The sequence below is a fragment of the Grammomys surdaster genome, unplaced genomic scaffold (assembly GCF_004785775.1).
Source record: "Grammomys surdaster isolate TR1022 unplaced genomic scaffold, NIH_TR_1.0 123888, whole genome shotgun sequence".
NCBI lineage: Eukaryota > Metazoa > Chordata > Mammalia > Rodentia > Muridae > Grammomys > Grammomys surdaster.
The window spans coordinates 211,672-229,692 of record NW_021619025.1 but is presented as its reverse complement, the minus strand read 5'-3'; positions in this window follow the sequence as shown (position 1 = coordinate 229,692).

Here is an 18,021-nt window from a genome sequence, read left to right as displayed (position 1 = left end):
TTAAAAGGTCCTTCTCTACATGAACACTGTCCCACGAAGCAATCCAAGCTATAAATTCTGACCATGTAGCCCTAAAAGAAATGGCTTTTGCTTAGTATGACCATACAGCTCCTCATCTTTAATTTATCCTCTATACTTGTGGGAGCCATTTACCAACCCAAAGGGATACTGGAATGGCTTCACATTCCTGTGGACAGTGCACCCCAAACTTTAAATGAGATGGATGCAGTCACTAGTATGATTAAATATGGCAGGGACACAGCCCTATAAGCCCTACAAAGAGAATCTGATATTCTTGTCACCCCCTTCTCCCTCTCTAATATTCAATAGTTAATCAGAAATCACTCCTGCTTTGATATCTGCTTAATAGGATTATCAGGACAAATTGACAGTCATTTTCCTGACAAAAATGGGCCTCTGACCTCCCTCTGTTTTTGATGGCTGCCCTCCAAACTATTTTCAAAAAATCCCATAGTGGGAGCTCCCTCAATATTTACCAATGGGAGAAAGAGTGGAGCTGCACCAGTAGTACTCCCCTGAGCATGAACCCTCTATTCTCAGATTCAGGGAGTTGCCCCATCACAGACCCCTAATATAAAGTACTATATACTATCTATCTAGCTCTAGAAAAAGTAAAGAGCCCCTTAATGTCTTTTCAGACAGTGCATATGCTGTCAATTTGCTCCCCTGGCTGTCAAGTTAGATGCCAACCTACTCTGCCCTTTACTCATAAAATTTTCACCCTCCTACAGGAAGGAGCCTCCCCCATCTACATCCAGCATGTCAGATCTTGCAGTCCCCTGACAGGTCCTATATATTTGAGGGAAATGCAGTCACTGATCAAACAACAGGAACGGTCGTAGTCTCCACCGAGCAAGCAGACAAATTCCATTTGTGTGCACACAACGGGGCTTCATACCTGCTTCTCCCACATCCCCCTTGCTCAACTCCAAAGAATAATAAAACATGCTCCACTTGTGCATCCCTTATTATCACCCTAGCTTTACAAATGAAGGGCACCAATCCTGAGGCCTCAAATCCAATGCCTTATGGCAAATTGATGTCACCCACATTCACCAATTTGGTAGACAGAACTATGTTTTTGTTACTAGAGATACATACTCGCTATAACCCAAATGCATGAAAATTCAAAAAGGTTAATTCACCGTATGTTCTCCACTTTTACCATGATGGGTATTCCTCAACAGATAAAAACTGATAATGGCCCTGCCTTCACTGGCTCTCAAAACCTTCTGCACACATTGAAAAATTGGCCACCATACAGGGATTCTCCACAACTCTCAAGGCCAAGGAATAATAGAAAGAATACATCAAATCCTAAAGCCCAACTTCTAAAGCAAAAGACAACCACCTATCTCTCTAATGTACAGTTAATGATGGCTCTGACTATTCTACAATATTAACTACAAAAACTCCAAACACCCTCTACCCCATTTATTGGCACAAACCAATGTTAACACCCCCTATCATAATATGATGGCATGATCATTTTGATGGACTTTGGAAGGGAACAGACCCTCTACTTACAACTGGGAGGAGTTTCACTTGTATTTTTTTACAGGACCAGCCTAAGCCTATCTGGTTTCCTGCAAAAATGTCCAACACCACCCCACCAACCAAGAAGATGGCCCATCTCTCACTGGAAGATCAAGGACAGAAGAAGAGGAGGAGGAAGAGGAAACACAACATCCAGAGGGAAAGCAAAATATTCTGGAAGGGCATCCATGACCTGATGGCTGCTGCTGCCCAGGTCATGTGTCCTTCAAAGGCTCCCTAACCCTCTTATGACTGTTTTTGTCACTTTTCTTACTAACTCTGCTACTGACCAGCCTCTCCCTAGCCTTCCCAACACTTACTACTGGAGATTCTTTGCTAGAGAAACCTATAATGGACACAACAAAGTCACAGAAACCCAGGATTGCCCACTTGAAGGATATTGTAGCTTCCTGCAGCCATGAAACAACTGGGTTCACCTGAAAGGGGGGCTGAGAATGAAAGAAGGGATGGAGGGTGAAAAGGGATGAAGCCAAGACAAGGTAGTCTGATCAAGGCTCAAAGTTTAATGTTTAGCTCTCCATTTAAAGGGGAAGCTCCACCCCCCACCAGAACCCCTTCTTGCTTCAGCCAGTGTGAGTGTGGATAATCCATCCTTAATCGCAGCCTGTGGTGTCTCAAGGCAAGCTTAGCAGGCAGTCTACATTTCTCAGCTCCTATAGCAGACTGTAGTGTAGCCAAGGTGGGTAACACCTCCTGGGTCCTATTGTTTGGTCTACTGTGGTAAACAAGATATTTCAGGTCTGTTCAAGGCTGGGGGAAGGGCTCAATTCCCCCTTTTTAATTTTAAAGATGACAGTGCACGCAGCTGGATTTCATTCCATCTAGGGTAAAGAGTGGCTGGGCAACTGTGCCTGGCTTAAGTTGGTATTTTATTGCTCCTATATTACCTGTCCTCGAGGAAAGCATACATAGCATATTGATGTATGCCTCTGTCTTTGGTTTATAGGAGTTCAAGAACACTCTTATCCATTTAACCAGCCATCATTGGCACACTCTTTCCTATATAGACCAAAGCTACATTCAGACCAAAGGACTTGTGGGCGTGTACTCGATGCAATTCTTCATAGTGATGGATAACTGCCATGATAAATAGCTGAACTTGCTGAGAGTGATCCTGTGTGATGGCAATCAATCTGCTTAAAATACAAGGTTCAGAGGTTAAAAGCAACATGATTATCCAAGCAATGTAGAAAATAAGGTTGAAAGCAGAAATGTCCCAATATCTAATCCAACTGCTGGTTAACAGGGATTAGACTCAAAGTCTGGCCACCACATATATAGTGATGGCTTTAAGTATTGATGGAGACTACATGCCAGGTTAAATCAGCTGGTTGATAAGGATTTTGAGACTTCTTCATCATTAGAATCATAATTATTAGGCTTAAGATCTGTGTCCACTTGACAGACCAGTCTTTCAGGCAGCCATCGGGCTCCATTTTCTTTTTCTGAGAAAATGCAGACTGAACCATGACTCCAAATTAAAACAGGGTAGGGACCATTCCAAATATTAGTTAGGGAAGTCTATCCATTTGACCTTGGCAAATGAACTGAAAGTGACTGGATCCCAGTGACGATCTTCTGCAGACTGACCTTTAGAATCAGTTTGCAGAAAATTTAAAACAAGACAAAAGCAAGGTGTGCCTTTGGTGATGTTGAGAGGTATAATTCCCCCTTTTTAGTTTTAAAAGCCAGTTTTTCAGAGTTCCTTGTAAAACCAGGGAAGAAGCACCAGTAGCTGTTTTTCCACATTCAGAGAGTTATGAAGATATTATTTTAAAGTTTCATAATCTCTCTTTCACAATCCTTTGCCCTTGACGATAAGGAATCTCAGTGATATGGATAATATTAAATTGTCAACAAAACATCTCAAATGTTTGACTCCAATAGCCAGTTCCATTGTCTATAATCTGATATGGAACACCAAGCATAGAAAAATAATGTAGCCAGTAACGAATTATAATTTCAGTTGCTTCTCTTGTTAAAGCAGCTGCAACTAGGAAGCCTAAAAGTGTATCAAGGCACATGTACATATTTTAATTTTCCAAAATCAAAAATGAGTAACATCCATTTGTCATAATTGATTACATATAATTCCTAAAGGCTCAACACGATTATGAAAAATTTGAGGACACTAAGAACAAGTTTTTTTCAATTTAACTTGCATACTTTCTGGAGATGCCAAATTATTCTCTCAAGCTATTATTATTTTGATGATGTAAAGAATAAGATTGTATAACCAATTGTTTCTGTAAGGTCTATAATCTGCCTGGTATACAAATCTGCTGTGGCATTGCCCTGGGGTCCAGGCAATCCAATGAGCTCTTAAATGTCTTATAAAATTAAGGAACAGTACATGTTTCTTAAATTAAGCTATATTTGTATAAATAACTGTAAAATTTGAGAATTAGTAATATCTAAAGAAAGAACAATCTTAAGCAATTATAAACCATGAACCATAAACTGGCTATGAGTGTATAAATTGAAAGCTTGATTTTTCACTATTTCCAACAGTGGCTACAGCATGTAATTCAATTGTTTGTGCTGAAGCAGGAGGAAACTCAAGAAAATGAACATGTGATCTGATTACATATACTGCCTTCTCAATAGATGAGGCATCTGTAAATACAGTAAACATCTTTTCTATGGGCTGCATGCAAATTTATAGGAAATACAATAGCATGCATAGAGAAAAACTGTAACAACTTGTCTTATGGATTAAGATTATCAAATTTGCCTAAAAAGTTTGCCATGTAATAGGCCAAATATCATTATTCTCCACCAATTTAATTGTTGTTTGGAATAAGGAATAAATATTTCATCCAAAATACTTTCAGGATTCTATCTTACAATCCTGTAATAACACTGCAATAGTTTCATAATAGGATGTTCAAACTTTACTTGAAGATGAAGAAAGATGAATCCACATTAATGGGTTTTTTTTTTTTGCCAAAGGGCTGCTGTGAGCTAGCAATAATGTAAACAATTGTGAGTAGCAATAATGTAATCAGCCAGCAATTGATCATAGTCTATATAATGTATCTGTTGATAACTAACAGCTTACTCTACTTTCTACAAAGCTATTCCTCCTCATCAGTTAATTGTTGAGGGGAATTAGGACTTGTATCCCCCTTGATAATATCAAACAGAGGTTTGAGTTCTCCTATGATAAGCTTAAGATGAGGTTTTAGCCAATTAATATCTACTAACAACTTTTTGAAAATTATTAAAAGTAAACCATTTTTTTTCCATGTACATATGTACACCAGAAGAGGGCACTAGTTCCCATTACAGATGGTTCTGAGTCACCATGTGGTCGCTGGGAATTGAACTCTTAATATTTTTGGTTGTGAACCTAGCTGTTAACAGTTGACCCATCTTACTAGCCCAAACTATCTATTTTTATTGGAATTTTCTGTGCCACAATTTGCTTAAGATATAACTGAGGTCTCAAATATTGAACAGATATTGTCTTTGAATCTTTTCTGGAGCAACAAGCACTCTAAAATTTCAAAGCTAATTATATTAAAGCAAAGGCTTGTAGAAAAACTCCTTCAGAGAGATTGGCTAATAAAATATACAATGAATATTATGCACTGAAAGATTCACACACTTAACTTTTTGTATTAAAGCAACAACACATTTTTTATAGAATGTAAGGCTATTAACCATTCCTTGAGGCAAACTTTTCTACTGATATTGCTTCATGGGCTCTCAAAGATTACAAGTAAATTCAGTGAATATAAACTGTTAGTATTCTGTCTAAATTCCACCTCCATAGTTACTTGGCAACAGCCAGGTTTGCTCCTCCCCACAGTTAGCTGGCAACAGCCAGGTAGGCCTGGCCCACTATAAAAGGGGCTGCTTGACCCCTCTTCCCTCTCTTGATCTCTTGATCTCTTGCCTCTAGCTTCCCTCCCTCCCCCCTCCCCACCTTCCCTTCCCCCTCTCTCCACATAGTCATGGCTGGCCTCCACTTCTTTTCTTCTCTTCTCTTCTCTTCTCTCTCTCTCTCTCTCTCTCTCTCTCTCTCTCTCTCTCTCTCTCTCTCTCTTCTTCCATCTTCTTCCTCTACTTCTACCCCCCCCGACCTTTGCCCTATCTCCTGAATAACCCCCTCCAACCTTTTGGTCTGATGTTGTCTGTTCAAAGCTGTGTGCTATTGTTTAACATAAACCTCTCACCTTTACCAGGATGTAAAGGAATGGTATAAAAACAATCTTCTAGATCTATAATAATTCTATGTGTATTTACTGGAATGGCATCCAGAGCAGGCAAGTCAGACTGTAATGCCCCATTAGTTTCATAAATCTTAAATTTGAACTTTGTTTTTGTCGAGAGCAGAGACTCTTATCTGTTACGAGCAGGCTATTGATAAGGGGTTAGAATCCCCCTCGGGGAGTGGAGCGAAAGGTCCTGCTCCACTCAGGGATCATATACTGGATTTTACTGTGAGGGCATCAGCTCCTCGAGAGGGAAGAGCGAGTACACCAGAGAAACAGAGGTTTTGGGATTCAGTTACTTTTTTGAATGATGCATAGCAGACAATATATTAAGGCAATTGCTAAGGCTATTGCTACAACAAGGTATTGACATATTTCCTATGCATTGCCTCTAACAATATTCACAATAAACACAAATAATAAGTTGCTAATTATCAAAGAAATAAGCATAGCAATAAATACATCAATCACAAACACAAATGCTAAGGCTATTGCTACAACAAGATATTGCCACATTTCCTATACACTGCCTCTAACAATATGCACAATGAACACAAAAAATACATTGCTAATTACCAAAGAAATAAGCATAGCAGTAAACACATTATTCATTCATAGATTATACGACCTGAGTCCTTATATTGGTTTTGGGTTACAGGTCTGGAGTCTGGGAAGTTGGGGTCAGGCTGCGGCTTCCAGATAGTTGAATTGCTCATTTGACCTCATAAGGTGCTTGACCACGAAGAAGCTGGAGGCATTGGTCTCCCAGTTAACTCTTTGATGACTGGGTGTTGAGGAGGCTTTGTCCGGAGGATCACATTGGCCAGTCATGGCTACAAGTATGAATGAAGTGTGCTGATCTGGCTCCTCATTTATTTTGAATTTGGCACTACTTCTGATGTACATGGCAGATAACCACTTGGGTCTGTTATTGCCAGGCTCTGACCTCATCACAGCTGGTTATCACAGCACAACTTTTACTTCCAGACTTGCCTTTACAAGTACCAGACATGTCTTTACAAGTTTCCTGTTACAAAATGGAGTTGGTCCTGTTTAAGGGCCTGCTCCTTACATTTTTGGGTTAATTGAATAACCAGTTCCTTTTAGTTGAGTGAAAGTATCAGTTAACGGCCAGGCTGAAGGTCACTGTTGTCCTCTAATAATTGTTACATCAGCCCCAGCTGATTAAGTCTCTTGCTAGTAATAGATTGGACCCAAAACACATCAGAGGAACCAAAGCCATCTTGTCCTCCCTCATTCTCAACAAATTTGAAAGGAAGTGGATGCAAAGGAACTAAAACAAGTTGAGCAATTCTTTTGCCAACAGGTACAGTTGTAATGCCATGGAGGGAAGAAGCCATAATTTTAATTTCTCCAGCATAATCATTAACTATAACTCCTGGCCCATAAACTGTTTGTTGTGAATGTCTTTGGGTCTGAGAGTGACCCCTCCCCCACAAGAAACAAGCAAGGCAATAAACAAATTTTGGAAAACACCTTTCTAGGGGCTGGGCATGAAGACCAAGACAAAAGGAATGTCTGACACCCAAGCTTCTGCAGAGCTTAGTCTGTATTGTCTTAATTCAAATGTAAGTATTCTTAATCTGGGCCTATTTCCTGAGGCCTGGCTCAAAGATTATCTTTTTGTAGGCCTGTACTGTACCACAGCTGTTTTCAACACCTCCATTTAACTCTACCTGTTGTATACTCTTTTCTATAAACATGGGCAAGTCAAAAAATACCAAACTCACAGTTGAACTGCCAACTGAAGCCAATGGAATAGTGGCAGTTTAACTATATTTTTAAGTTTCTTTTGTAATATTAGAGTATAACCATTCTTTTGGATAACAAAACCAATTTTATCAATGTAGACATTCTATTTTTTCTAAAATCAACACCAAGTAGATTATCAGTATGTTACAAAGTTTGCTGCCAGTTCTTATATATGAGTGTATAATAGTGCAGCTTTTAATATTTCATTAAAGAAACATTGTTTTTAATATTATCTTTTATACATTTGGTTTCTGAATGACTCCAACCCTGAGTTATCAGTTTTAAGCCAACTTTCTATTACCAAAGTTGAAATTTTTTAATCAAATTCAACAACTTATATATCAATAATCTATAACCAAGACATGTAGAACATATTTATACCTTTAAAACCAATCAGAAACAAAAATAAAGTGGCTAAATATCTTATATATTTAGACCAAACAAAATTTCTTGCTTTTTCTAGAGGTAATTTCAAGAGAAAAGCACCTTGTCACAAAGATTTTTCTGGGACAAACAACTCTCAGCTTCCTTATAGAATCCAAAAAGCTGCTGGTCCCTTTAAAAGCAGCTTATGCTTTCCAGAAAAGGCTTTTCCAGCTCTGTTAGACTCTTAGATACAGGAGTAGTGTAACTTATCAGCCTCCACTGTGCATATTTTTATAGCCCATTAATTTCAATTTTATTGATTTATTAGTGAACTATCTTACTAATTTAACAGTTAGCTGAGAGATTAAATTAAAACATTTTAAAAGGTTGGTGTCTTTAAGCTAATTCTGGTGGCTTTCTTTTTTGTACTTTTTTATTGGATATTTTAATTAGAGTTCAGATGTTATCCCCTCACCGCATCCTTCCCCCCCCAGGAACCCCCTGTCCCATTGCCCTTTTTCCTGCTTCCCTGTGGATGTACCCCCTATCTACCTCCACACTCTTACCTCCCCACCCTCAAATTCCCCCACATACGGCATCTAGCCTTCATGGGACCAAGGATCTCCTCTTCCACCTATGCCCGACAGGGCCATCCTCCCTTACATATACAGCTGGAGCCATGGATCCCTCCCTAAGTGCTCCCAGGCTGGTTGTTTAGACCCTGGGAGCTTTGGTTGGTTGGTATTGTTGCTCTCCTCATGGGGCCGCAAACCTTTTCAGCTCCTACAGTCTTCACTCTAACTCCTCAATTGGGAACCACTTGATCCATTGGAACCAATGGTTAGCTGTGAGCATCTGCCTCTGAATATGTCAAACCTTGGAAGACCTCTAAGGAGACAGCTATACCAAGCTCCTGTCAGCATGCACTTCCTGACATCCACATCAGTGTCTACCTTTGGTGACTGCACGTGGGATGGATACCCAGGTGGAATGGTCTCCAGAGGGCCCCTCCTTCAGTTTCTGTCCCACATTTTGTCTCCATATTTGCCCCCTTGAGTATTTTGTTACTCCTTCTAAGAAAGACCAAAGCACCCACACTCGGTCTTCCTTTTTCAAGAGCTTCCTGTGGTCTGTGAATTGAATCTTGGGTATTTAAAGCTTCTGGGCTAATATCCAATAATCAGTGAATGAATACCATATGTGTTCTTTTGTGATTGGGTTACCTCACTCAGGATGATATTGTCTAGTTCCATCCATTTACCTAAGAATTTTTCGAATTCATTGTTTTTAGTAGCTGAGTAATACTCCATTGTGTAAATGTACCACATTTTTTTTTTTTTTATCCATTCCTCTATTGAAGGACATGTGTGTTCTTTCCAGCTTCTGGCTATTATAAATAAGACTGGTATTAACATAGTGGAGCATATGGTTTTGTTATATGTTGGAGAATCTCCTGGGTATATGCCCGGGAGTGGTATAGCTGGGTCTTCAGGTAATGCTATATCCAAATTTCTGAGAAACCACCACACTGAATTCCAAAGTGGTTGCACCATCTTGCAATCCCACCAACAATGGAAGAGTGTTTCTCTTCCTTCACATCCTCACCAACATCTACTATCACCTGAGTTTTTGATCTTAGCCATTCTGACTGGTGTGAAGTAGAATCTCAGGGCTGTTTTGATTTGCATTTTCCAAATGACTAAGGATGCTGAACATTTCTTTAGGTGGTTCTCAGCCATTCGAGTTTCCAGAGTTGAAAATTCTTTGTTAAGCTCTATACCCCATTTTTTAATATGGTTATTTGGTTGTCTGGAGTCTAATTTCTTGAGTTCTTTGTATATATTGGATATTAGCCCTCTATCAGATGTGAGATTGGTAAAGATCTTTTCCCAATCTGTTGATTGTTGTTTTGTCCTGTTAACAGTGTCCTTTGCTTTACAGAAACTTTGCAATTTTATGAAGTCCCATTTGTCAATTCTTGATCTTAGAGCATAAGCCATTGGTGTTCTGTTCAGGAAATTTCCCCTGTGACCAAGTATTCAACATTCTTCCCCACCTTCTCTTCTATTAGTATCTGGTTTTAGGTGGAGGTCCTTTATCCATTTGGACTTGAGCTTTGTATAAGGAGATAAGAATGGATCGATTTGCATTCTTCTATATGTTGTCCTCCAGTTGAACCAGCAACATTTGTTGAAAATGCTGTCCTTTTTCCACTGGACAGTTTTAGCTCCTTTGTCAAAGATCAAGTGACCATAGGTGTGTGGGTTTATTTCTGGGTCTTCAATTCTATTCCATTGATCATCCTGTCTGTCTCTGTACCAATACCACACAATTTTTATTACTATTGCTCTGTAGTACAGCTTGAGGACAGGGATGGTGATTCCTCCAGAAGTTCTTTTATTGTTGAGAATAGTTTTCGCTATCCTGGGTTTTTTGTTATTCCAAATGAATTTGAGAATTTCTCTTTCTAACTTTGTGAAGAATTGAGTTGGGATTTTAATGGAGTTTCATTGAATCTGTAGATTGCTTTTGGGAAGATGGTCATTTTTACTATATTAATCCTGCCAATCTATGAGCATGAAAGATCTTTCCATCTTCTTAGATCTCCTTCAATTTTTTTCTTCAGAGACTTGAGTTTCTTTTCATACATTTCTTTCATCTGCTTGGTTAGATTCTCACCAATGTATTTTATATTATTTGTGACTATTGTGAAGGGTGTCATTTCCCTAATTTCCTTTTCAGCCTGGTTATCTTTCATATAGAGGAAGGCTACTGATTTATTTGAGTTAATTTTATAACCAGCCACTTTGCTGAAGTTGTTTATCAGGTTTATGAGTTCGCTAGTGGAAGTTTTGGGGTCATTTAAGTATACTATCATATCATCTGCAAATAGTGATATTTTGGCTTCTTCCTTTCCAATTTGTATCCCTTTGACTTCTGTTTGTTGTCTAATTGCTCTAGCTAGGACTTCTAGTATACTATATTGAATATGTAGGGAGAGAGTGGGGATCCTTATCTAGTCCTTGATCTTAGTGGGATTGCTTCAAGTTTCTCTCCATTTAGTTTGATGTTGGCTACTGGTTTGCTGTAAATTGCTTTTACTATGTTTAGGTATGGGCCTTGAATTCCTGATCTTTCCAAGACTTTTATCATGAAGGGGTGTTGAATTTTGTCAAATGCTTTCTCAGCATCTAGTCAGATGATTATGTGGTTATTTTCTTTGAGTTTGTTTATATAGTGTATTACATTGCTGGATTTCTGTATATTGAACCATCCCTGCATTCCTGGGATAAAGCCTACTTGATCATGATGGATGATTGTTTTGATGTGTTCTTGGTTTCAGTTTGCAAGAATTTTATTGAGTATTTTTGTATCGATATTCATAAGGGAGATTGGTCTGAAGTTCTCTGTCTTTGTTGGGTCTTTGTGAGGTTTAATATGAATGTGATTGTAGTTTCATAGAAAGAATTGGGTAGTATTCCTTATGTTTCTATTTTGTGAAATAGTTTGAAGAGAATTGGTATTAAATCTTCTTTTAAGGTCTGATAGAATTATGCACTAAAACCATCTGGTCCTGGGCTTTTTTTGGTGGGGAGACTTTTAATGTTTGCTGCTATTTCCTTAGGGGTTATGGGACTGTTTAGATGGTTTATTTGCTTCTAATTTAACTTTGGTACCTGGTATTTTTCTAGGAAGTTGTCTATTTCATACAGGTTTTCCAGTTTTGTTGAGTATAGGCCTTTGTAGTAGGATCTGATGATTTTTTTAATCTCCTCAGTTTCTATTGTTTTGTCTCCCTTTTCAGTTCTGATTTTATTAATTTAGATACTGTCTCTGTGCCCTCTGGGTAATCTGGCTAATGGTACATTTATCTTGTTGATTTTCTCAAAGAACCAGCTCCTGGTTTTGTTGATATTTTGTATAGTTCTTTCTGTTTCTATTTGGTTAATTTCAGCCCTGAGTTTGATTATTTCCTGCCATCTACTCCTCCTGGGTGTATTTGCTTCTTTTTGTTCTAGAGCTTTTAGGTGTGCTGACACATTGTTAGTGTATACTCTCTCCAGTTTCTTTTTGTAGGTACCTATAGAGCTATGAGTTTTTCCCTTAGCACTGCCTTCATGGAATCCCACTAGTTTTGGTACGATGTGTCCTCATTTTCATTAAATTCTAAAAAGTCTTTAATTTCTTTCTTTATTTCTTCCTTGACAAAGTTATCATTGAGTAGAGTGTTTTTCAGTTTCTACGTGCATGTGAGTTTTCCATTGTTTTTTTTTTTTTCACTATTAAAGACCAGCCTTAGTCCATGGTGATCTGATAGAATGCAAGAGATTATTTCAATCTTTTTGTATCTGTAGAGGCTTCTTTTGTGACCACTTAATATGGTATGTTTTGGAGAAGGTACCATTAGGTGCTTAGAAAAAGTTATATTCTTTTGTTTTAGAATGAAATGTTCTATAGATAGCTGTTAAATCCATTTTGTTCATAACTTCTGTTAATTTCAATATGTCTCTGTTTAGTTTCTGTTTCCATGATCTGTCTATTGCTGACAGTGGGGTGTTGAAATCCTCCACTATTATTGTGTGAGGTACATTGTGTGTTTTGACCTTTAGTAAAGTTTCTTTTATGTATGCGGGTACTCTTACATTTGGAGCACAGATGTTCAGAATTGAGAGTTCATTTTGGTAGATCTTTTCTTTGGTGAGTATGAAGTGTCTTTCCTTACCTTTTTTGATTACTATTGGTTGAAAGTCAATTTTATTTGATATTAGAATGGCTACTCCAGCTTATTTCTTTGGATCATTTGCTTGGAAAATTGTTTTACAGCCTTTTACTCAGAGGTAGTGTCTGTTTTTGTCACTGAGGTGCGTTTCCTGTATGTAGTAAAATTCTGGGTCCCATTTGTGTATCCAGTCTCATAGTCTAGGTCTTTCTATTGGAGAATTGAGTTCATTGATGTTAAGAGATGTTAAGGAGAAATGATGTGACTTCCTTTTATTTTTGTTATTAGAGGTAGAATTATGTTTGTGTAGCTAACTTCTTTTGGGGTTGTTGGAAGATTACTTCCTTGCTATTTCTAGGTTGTAGTTTCCTTCCTTGAGTTGGAGTTTTCCATCAATTATCTTTTGAAGTGCTGGGTTTGTGGTAAGATATTTTGCAAATTTAGTTTTGTCATGGAATATCTTGGTTTCTCCATCTATAGTAACTGAAAGTTTTGCTGGGTATATGTAGCTGCCTGCAGCCACAAAACAACTGGGTTCACCTGAAAGGGGCTGGGAATGAAAGGAGGACAGAGAGCGAAAAGACATGAAGCCAAGACAAAGTTCTCTGATCAAGGCTCAATGCTTTAATGTTCAGCTTCTCAATTTAAAGGGAAAGATCCCACCGAACACTTTCTAGTTTCAGCTGGAGAGTTGGGTGGGATAATCCGTCCTCAGTCATGGGTCACTGCCAGAGATATCTCAAGGCAAGCCCAGGGACAGTTCTTCTTTCAAGTTCTGTGCAGCCAAGGTGGGTAACTCCACCTAGATCCTTATCACTGGGTCTGTTGTGGTAAACAAGGTCTCTCAGGCCTGCTCAAAACTAGGTTAAGGGCACAGGCATAGTAGTCTGGGCTGGCATTTGTGCTCTCTTAGGGTCTGTATGATGTCAGTCCAGGCTCTTCTGGCTTTTATAGTCTCTGGTGAGAAGTCTGGTTTGATTCTTATAGGCCTGCCTTTATATGTTACTTGGTCTTTTTCCCTTACTGCTTTTAGTACTTTTTCTTTGTTTTGTGCATATGAAGTTTTGATTATCATGTGACGGGAGGTATTTCTTTTCTGGTCTAGTCTGTTTGGCATTCTGTTGGCGTCTTGTATGTTTATGGGCATCTGGTTCTTTAGGTTAGGAAAATTTTCCTCTATAATTTGGTTGAAGATATTTACTGGCCCTTTAAGTTGGGAATCTTCACTCTCATCTATACCTATTATCCTTAGGTTTGGTCTTCTCATTGTGTCCTGTCTTTCCTGGATGTTTTGGGTTAGGAGTTTTTTGCATTTTGCATTTTCTTTGACAGCTGTGTCAATGTTTTTCATGGTATCTTCCACACATGATATTCTCTCTTCTATCTCTTGCATTCGGTTGGTGATGCTTGTGTCTATGACTCCTGATCTCTTTCTTAGGTTTTCCATCTCCATGGTTGTCTCCCTTTGAGCTTTCTTTATTGTTTCTATTTCCATTTTCAGATCCTGAATGTTTTTGTTTAATTCCTTCTTTGTGTTTTCTTGCAGTTCTTTAAGGGATTTCTGTGTTTCCTCTTTAAGGGCTTCTACCTATTTACTTGTACTCTCCTGTATTTCTTTAATGTAGTTACTTATGTCCTTCTTAAAATCCTCTATCATAATCATGAGGAGTGATTTTAGTTCTGAATCCTGTTTTGCCGGTGTGATGGGGTGTCCAGGGCTTGCTATATTAGGAGAACTGGGTACTGATGATGCCAAGTAACTTTGATTTCTGTTGCTTATGTTCTTGTGCTTGCCTTTCGCCATCTGGTTAGCTCTAGTGTTACTTGCCCTCCCTGTGTAAGACTGGAGTCTGTATTTCCAGTTATCTTGCTTGTGTCAGAGCTCCTCAGAGTCTAGTTGTCTCTGTGGTCTTATGATCCTAATCTCCTGGGTGGAAGAACTCCTGGGACTCAGGCCTCCTCTGGGATATGGAAATCCTTCTGCTCTGGGTGTGGTGATTCCTCTAGGATGGCTCAGGATACAATGTCTCCACAAATGCAAACCAACTAATTGTCTGCTGCTCTGAGTGCAGTGGCTCCTCCACTGCTCTGGGTGCAGTGGCTCCTCTAGGATGGCTCAGGCTTTGGTATCTCCACAGGAGCAGACCAGCTCTGTGTCTGCCCCAGCCAAAAGGACCAGGCAGGGGCAGAAGGGAAGTGGAATTCCAGAGGAGTGGGGTTTGTGTAGCTGGTGGGTCCTGAGCACCCCTGGCTCCCAGTTGTAACTCTGGGGTGTAGGGAGTGGGAGGGTGTTCTTACCTGCTGCTCTGAGTGCAGTGGCTCCTCTAGAATGGCTCAGGATATGGTGACTCCACAGGAGTCGACTAGGTAGGTGTCTGCCCCAGCCAATAGCACTAGATGGGGAGGCCAGACTATGCATATTAAGGCTGCCTTTCAAACCAAGTTAAGCTAGATCAAGGGATGGATCAAGCAGTTTTAACAATCTTTTCTTTAGAAACATGAAACATAGAACAATCAGTCAAACAATGAAACAAAAACAAACAATTGACACACATGGACACTGGCGTGTCAAGGACAGACAACAGACGAAGACCTCTAGCAGCCAAAGAGGAACTCAGCACATCTCCTGAATTTTCTCCTGTTTCTAGGAAAGCTCTGAAATAGCCTTTTCATTCTTTTTTTTTCTGACATAGCTCAGAGGGAGGAAAACTGCTTTTCTGAAACCCCTTCTGTTAGTATTCTGTCTAAACTCCACCCCCACAGTTATCTGGCAACAGCCAGGTAGGCCTACCCACTATAAAAGGGGCTGCCTGCCCCCTCCTCTCTCTCTTGCTCCCTCGATTCTGTGCCTGCAGATTCTCCTCTGCCCCCTCCCCCCTTCCTTTCCCCCTCTCTCGGCCTCTACTCCTCTACGTCTCTGCTCTCTCTCTCTCCTCTCACTCTCTTCCCTTTGCCCTGAATAACTCTCCTCCCCCTTCGTGGAACTTTATGGTCTGGCATTATCTGTCTAAGCTACACATGAAAATCTAACACCTTCTTTCTCTCATATTCAAGAACTAACGCTTCATCTCTTTCTTTAGGAGATGTAGTGGGCAGGTATTGATATTTACTCCTCAGTGCTCTGCTTTTTTAGTTTTCCAATTCCTTCTAACCCTGCTCCTCTGGTCTGAGGCAGCTCTTAGGCTGTGGGCAAATGCCTATTTGGAACTCTCACGTCCCATAATTTGCTGTCATCCCCTAGGTGATTTTGGCATTGGGTCAACACCTATTCAACCTAGACTGTATGTCTTTAAACACACTTCCTGCAAACACAGCCATAACTAACTAGTATCAATGCTGTTTGTTGCTTACCAAGTGCCCAGGATACTATTCTTCTTCCATTTTCCATGGAGCTCCACCCAAGACAGTATTCCTCAGCTGGTCCCCTATTTTCAGGTCCCTCATTGCAGTGCCAATCTGTAGCTGCCTGTAGCCATGAAACAACTGGGTTCACCTGAAAGTGGGGCTGGGAATGAAAGAAGGGATGGAGGGTGAAAAGGGATCAAGCCAAGACAAGGTATTCTGATCAAGGCTCAAAGTTTAGCTCTCAATTTAAAGGGGAAGCTCCACCCCTACCACCAGAACCCCTTCTTGCTTCAGCCAGTGTGGGTGAGGATAATCCATCCTTAATCACAGCCTGAGGGGTCTCAAGGCAAGCTCAGCAGGCAGTCTATTTTTCTCAGCTCCTATAGCAGACTGTAGTGTAGCCAAGGTGGGTAACACCTCCTGGGTCCTATTGTTTGGTCTACTGTGGTAAACAAGATCTTTCAGGCCTGTTCAAGGCTGGGTGGAAGGGTACAGACATCAGTCCAGGATTGAGATTCCTCTACACCCAGACTCCATCTCCACTACCCTTAGCCATCTCCTTTGCTTTCCTTACCAAAACACTGGTGAATGTCTCCACGTTGTCTGCACATATGGAAGTCACAGATATTGGAGCTGCAGAAGGGAATCCATCAGCCGAGGCAGCATTATGCTTTCCAACCTTGAAACTCATTTTCAGCTTTCCACAAGTGATCCATGGGATGAGCGTTGGCAAACTGGAGTCATGGGGAAACTTCACCCTAACTGCTATGTAGAATACCCCACAGCTGGCCTACATGTCTCCTGTGAGCTTATTCTTACCTCCAAATCACTTTTTACACATGTTAATACTCTCCAGCAGGAAAATTGGTCTCAGAAGGAACTTCAAGCTACTCTCTGCTGGCTACAGTACATCCAATAAGCAGCTGACCTCCTTCCTTTAACCACTCACCACAATTCTTCCCAATGTGTTTTCTGTGCTTCTCTCAGCCATTCCCATTAACATTTCTGTTCATGAATTACATAGAGCCTTACCCACAAGGAAAGTACAAGATACTCCTTTCTTTGATATACTCTCCTCTTTGCCTTGCACTACCCTCCTCAAAACCCCATCTTACATGTGCCAGTAACCAAGTGAGTTGCATCATAGTCACCAGGTCAGTATGTGTTAAAATTCCTGCTCTGCTTTGGCACAAAGGCATTGCAGGTGCCTGTTTTAATCCCCCTTTCCAAGGCCACAGCACCCCTGTGATAATTGTTTCCCAGGTTTATTTCTATGAACCTGAAGAACTCACCTTGCAGATGGGGGGAAGCTGAAAGAAGAGAGAGAAAGATCTTCATCCCTCTGTTCATTAGACTAGGCCTTCCTGTTTCACTGGGCATGGTAGAAAGACATGTTTGGCCAAGCAATGGCCTCCACTGCAGACAGTCTTGAGTCTCTTCAGTGCCAGATAGCATTATTAGTAGGCGTTGCTCTCCAAAACCAGAGAGACCTGGACTTACTGACTGCTGAATAGTGAGGTTGTTGCATTTTGCTGGGGGAAGAATGTTGCTTTTATGTCAATGAATCTAGGCTCGTAGAATAAGATGCGCAGATGGTTGAAGGTCTCTGGGTGAACCTCCAGGCATGCTATCAACATCCCTACCCCTTGGTACTCTAACCCCTTGGTAACTTGGCCTCTTCCCCTCCTTGATCCCATACTAGCTACTGGGGCTATTCTTCTTTTGGCACCTTGTCTCATTCAGTTTCTAAAGCAGCTGATGAGCAACATTATAAAGATTACTACTAAATGGGTAGGTTCAATATCAAACTGTTCCCAACATAGGAGATAGTTATTCTGATGATACCTTTCCTTTATAAAAAGTAAAGGGAGAGCTGTGGGACAGTGGACTGTGAGAGCAAGCCTGGTAAGGTCGAGCTAAGACTTGAAGCCCTAGGGACCCTGAAGGGATGGTAGGAGCTTTGCCTGCTCTTGGCACCAGGCCTTTGCCCCATAGCCACAGCCCCCATAGAAAGAATTG